Source organism: Saccostrea cucullata, unplaced genomic scaffold (genome assembly GCF_032062105.1).
Source record: "Saccostrea cucullata isolate Sc308-1 unplaced genomic scaffold, CSIRO_AGI_Scuc_v1 ctg4272, whole genome shotgun sequence".
NCBI lineage: Eukaryota > Metazoa > Mollusca > Bivalvia > Ostreida > Ostreidae > Saccostrea > Saccostrea cuccullata.
In genome coordinates, this window is record NW_026931576.1 from 33,396 (window position 1) to 39,395 (window position 6,000).

The following is a 6,000-nucleotide window of genomic DNA, read 5'->3' on the forward strand; positions in this document are numbered from 1 at the left end:
CTCTAAGAGGTATAGGAGCCGACCCTCAATATTTTTTTCTGCTAATATCTTTCCATGAGTAAACTACTGTATGTATACTTTAAAATGCAGGCTTCATATTTTAGCGGCTTTGGTGCAGACAACAATGCACTAATTCATGAATACTGCTAAGAAATCATTTACATATTGATATATACAATACACCGCACATACATGTGTAGCGCTAATTTATGATTATGCCAACTCAGTGATTATGCTAAATTTTGAAAGCACCAAATTATATACACATATTACAGTATTCGGAATTCCAGTTTACAATTAGAAATGAAATCCCAATCTTGATCACTTCCATGTTTGAGAAATGCATATCTTACACATATTAATCAGAAATATTTTGACAGTGAAATCCTGGGGGAAAGTGGCAGCGTGCCTGCCAATAAAATGTTAAAATAAAATAAGAATGTTTTTCCATCCTACCTACCCTATCTTTTCTAAGGTTAAAATAGGAAACACTATCTATTTATCTTGGCCTTAGCAAAATAAAAAAAAAATACTTATGATACATCGATAATGATGGTCTAAAATCATGAAAATATTTTCAGTAGGGCAATCAGGATGAATGTAGAACAGGGTGCAGGTGAAAGATAATGAAGGCGAATGGACACTATGCAAACCAACGCATGCAAAGAAATATATACAAGTAGGAAGAATGACTTGATAAAAAAACGATAACTAAATCAAGCTTTTTTTGGAAGAATTAAACATGTTAAATAATCTAACCAAGCTAAGAAATTTTAGCTACGTAAATCTATAAATGTACTGATTTCAATGGACCTTTTGAAAAGGTGGAGTTCTCTGTGATACATTTCTGACACTGAGTCAGTGTGTGAGTGACTGACATCAGTTTATAAATACACGTACAGTTTAAGTCAGATTAACTTTTACAATTAATTCGCCCACACAGGCCTCACTAAACAGCTAAAGACCACACAGTCGCACCGTCTAGCATAATTTGTATGGGCATGAGGAGGATAGTCGCGTTTCACCAAAAATGGGGACAAGCCTTAAACGCTTACCATATCCCGGGGGTGCTGAATTCATATAAATCCGTAGTTTGTTCTTACAGGATAGCCATTAGGCCTATAAACATGATACAATTAAAAAAAAATAACCGAGGTCTAGGTCGGGTCAAACTTTCCCAAAGTTTTACGTGCATTCATTATTAAATGTTACTTTACGAACGTCTGTAAGAAATAACTGCATGCATGATTTACGTAGTTAAATTAAGTTTTCAGCCTATAATATCTTTAAAATATGATAAAAAAATCTACTTACCACATATTCTCGGAGCAGCCCGTGCCCGCAATAAATTGGTATCAAATGGGGACCAGTTTAAATTCCGCTGCGTTCCGAATGAACTTTTCCCAGCATCCTCAAACATTCGTTTTACGGTGCAGTGAGAAAACTACTGCGAGTCAATTTTACGGACTTATGGGGATTTTTTCAAAAATGACCACAAATCGAATAAATATTATCAGTAGAACACGTAGAATTCAAAAAACCCCATGACCATATTTGTGGGGAACGAGAGAGTTCCCCACAATTCTGAACTTTCCCCATAAGAAAGGTCTTTTGTCAGGTGTGAGTTCCCCACAAGTCGGTGAGCGCGAGTGCTCTCTCTCTCTCTCTCTCTCTCTCTCTCTCTCTCTCTCTCTCTCTCTCTCTCTCTCTCTCCTCCCCCTCCCCCTCCCCCCCCCTCTCTCTCTCTGAAAAAAACAATCTGTAATATAATAAATTGTGTATTCTGATTTATGAAACAGATTGTGTAAAATAAATAAAGAATTAAAAAAAAGAATATCAACAGTATCGTTTAAAGTCATCATTTTGTAAATGCTATGGCTGATACAATGATATTGTCAGCAAATAGAATTCCTCATTGAGACAAATGTTGACTGACGTTTTTCATATAAATTGTTAGTCCGTTATTTATACACTGAATTGACGACGGATTTTCCGGTATTTCCCGACAAGGATCACAAGGCGGATGTGACAGGTCAGCAGGGGATGTCCACTCCTCCATGGCACTTGATCCCACCTCTGATGTTTCGGACGTCCGTGTTCATTTTGCTCCTACTTTGTGTTGTTTTCTTGAGATTGAATACTGTTCGTTATCTCCATATCCTCCTTTTCTCTTTCTCTCTCATTTAGACAAATTAAACATGGTTTGTCTAATAAAATTTGTTTTAATCTGTTTCGTTATCAAAATTTATACAATGTCATTAATAAGATACTAGTATTCTTATATGTACATGCAATAGACCATCCTCCTTCATGAATAGGTATTTAGAAAAAAAATCAAGTTTGTATATGTTTGTGCTACCTAGTTTCCTAATGATTCACGCTTATATGATTAAAAAAAAATAAGTTGTGAAATTCCATTCAACTTATAACGTTTACTGTATCGATTCAATTAGTTAAAAAAGATTACTTCTAGCCTTTTACATTAGGTTAATTTATGCGGTTTTCTTTGTGTCACAAACAGCCTCTCTAAGACAAGAGAGATAACTCTACATATAATTCGGTTCAACATTTAAATTTTGCATCAACTAAATTCCTATGATGCTGTCAACTACATATCTTGGTGAACTTTTGTATGTTGGTGAAAACAAGGATTCACTTCATAAAAGATATTTAAACTATTTAAAACCACGACAATACAGTGTTAAAGGTTTAGCAGGTTTTAAAATCCAATAAATAAATAAACATCATTATCTCTTCAACTGGCCCTACAAAAATCAAAGTAAAAAACCCCAGCAATACACACCATATATGTATTCAGCAATACATACCATATATGTATTCAGTAATACATACCATATATGTATCACAAAATGAAACACACCCTTTAAGTCCGGCTTAATGGTGGCTTATAGGTCCTTAATGGTGGTTTAATGGTTGTCTTTAAGTCACCATTAAGTCACCATTAAGCACCTTTAAGTAACATTTACACCACCATTAAGTTACCATTAAGTCGTCTCAAAGTCCTTAATGGGTGCTTAAATGTAGCTTAATGATAGCTTAATGGTGGCTTACAGGTCCTTAATGGTAGCTTTTAGACCACCATTAAGTCACCATTAAGCTACCATTAAGGAGGACTTACAGGTGCTTAATGTCCAAACTTCATTAAGCTACCATTAAGCTACCATTAAGCTACCATTAAGCCACCATTAAGCCACATTACGCAGTCGATAATATTGTTTATATGGGTGAAAAATTATTTTTATAGTGATTAGTTATCAATATTATAAATATAGAGTTCGCACATATCTTGATTTGGTAAAAATAATGAAAAAGAACGAAATTCAAAATTAAAAAAAAAAAAAAGATCGCCAAAGTGGGGGCGCGATCCCATGACCTTAGGATTACATGGCATACGCCTTATCCATTAGGCCATCGCCGCTCATGATTAGTAATGAAAATATTAAATATTTAACCTTTATTTTATACAAAATTTGTTTGGACTTAAAAAAGTATTTACAAGAATTTTGTTGAACGTTTCCAAAAATCTTGAATTGATTTATTAATCAAAATATAAACTATTTTATTTGTGAATCTTTTTGAAAGACTTATATCACATTAATATTTCTAAGCCATTGATTTCGGCTTTTAGATTGATGTAATGTGATTGAGTTCCTCGCTCTGTAATTCGAAAATTTATACATGTATGCATAAAATCATGATTGAAAATAAATTAATTATAGATAAAACACAAAAATCTATCATCGAAAAAGAAAGACGAAAAATCAGATTCTATTATAATTTTTAATATACTGCGGGATATTAACCAATGTTAAGTTTCTGTGTCAACAATTTAGTGACAATCCTTGCGTAAGATTTACCTGATTAATTACGTTTACAAAAACTTTTTTTAGAATATCATATTCAGTTTCAATTCTTTTTGTATCAAAATGGGTATCAAAATAATTGATTTTTTACGATGAATCATAACTTTGAATTTGTTATATGCTTGCGTTAAATTCAAATTTTGTAAAAATAATTGATCATCAAAATCTGTCAGTGTACGTCGTGTGTGTATATTTTTCTGTTAGTTAATCGGGGACGGGGGTCTATTGTCTGACCAGTCGATTTACTGTACACTGATCATCTGTTAATATTACCCTGTTTCTCAATGTGTTTACATCTGGTCGGATGTTATGTTTAGTCTGATCGGCTGTTCTTCTGAAAATCGATTTTGAAATAACAATCACTGAAGACCGACTTGATTTTGACAGATACTTACCGCTGCATTAGTAAAAAAAGGATAACGAATTAATTAAAATTATTCATGATGTAAAAGCCATTAAAAAGTTTTTATGGTTAAAGTCAATCTTTAAAAACTAAACTAAAAAGTAATATATATTCTGTGTTCATGGATAATAATAATTTTAAGAACAGATTGATTTTTGGTATTGAAAATTTAATATTTCACAAGGACTTGCTCCCGTTGTGTAGTAATTTTTAATTTTTAAAAATCATATACACTAAAAATAAAAACAACGCATGAAATAATAATTTTTTTTAAAAATAATATACGGTTCTGATAAAGGATGTCTTGTTTTATTATCACTGTAAATGATTAAAAAAAAATTAGACACCTCGAGCAAGCCCCTGTGGCTATTAGCTAACTCAGTGATAAAGTTAATGCATGTTGACAAAAAAATCGTAGAAATTATGATCGAGACAAAGTTATGAGTTGGAATAGATTTTACGTAAATGATATTAAAATAAATAACAGTTAGTTTAAAGATTCTATATAAAATGCGTAAAAGTTTAATGAGGTTTTACCATTAAGTCACCATTAAACTCAGCTTAATGGTGGCTTAATGGTAGCTTAATGAAGTTTGGATATTAAGCACCTGTAAGTTTCAGCTTAATGGTGGCTTAATGGTGGCTTGAAGGAATAACTTCTTTAAACCACCATTAAGTCACCATTAAGCTACCATTAAGCGATTGCTTAAAGGTGGTCTTTCGTCTTGTGTATTCAGTAATACATACCATATATGTATTCATCAATACATACCATATATATATTCAAGCTCTGCCCAGCAATACATACCATATATGTATTCAAGCTCTGCCCAGCAATACATACCATATATGTATTCAAGCTCTGCCCAGCAATACATACCATATATGTTTTCAAGCTCTGCCCAGCAATACATACCATATATTATTCAGCAATACACACCATATATGTATTCAAGTATAAAACCCAAACAATATATACAATATACGTATTTAGCAATACATACCATATATGTATTCAAGTATAAAACCCCAGCAATATATACAATATATGTATTCAGCAATACATACCATATATGTATTCAAGCTCTGCCCAGCAATACATACCATATATGTATTCAGCAATACACACCATATATGTATTCAAGTATAAAACCCCAGCAATATATACAATATATGTATTCAGCAATACATACCATATATGTATTCAAGCTCTGCCCAGCAATACATACCATATATGTATTCAGCAATACACACCATATATGTATTCAAGTATAAAACCCCAGCAATATATACAATATATGTATTCAGTAATACATACCATATATGTATTCAAGCTTTGCATTTTAACAGCCAGTTTGTGCCAATATTCACCAATATAAGTTGAATAATTCCTTTATTATATATAAAATATTTCCTCATATTTTTAAGTATCAAGTATTCAAAGTAACGCCTGTGCTGGACGTGTTCAATATCGCATCATTCTGATGACACCCGAGAATGATGAATTGCGTTTTTAGGTTTTAATAGGTTAAATATGTACTAAAATTCTAATAAGTATTTCATTTTTGTGCAAATGATAAAGAAATCTTACCCAGATGCCACATTCTTTATTTAATTTAACTGAAAAATATTGATGAACACATATTACTACTGTTTACCTCAGTGGAGAAAACACAATCTAGCAAAATGTGTATCAAATTATATCTATCTCTT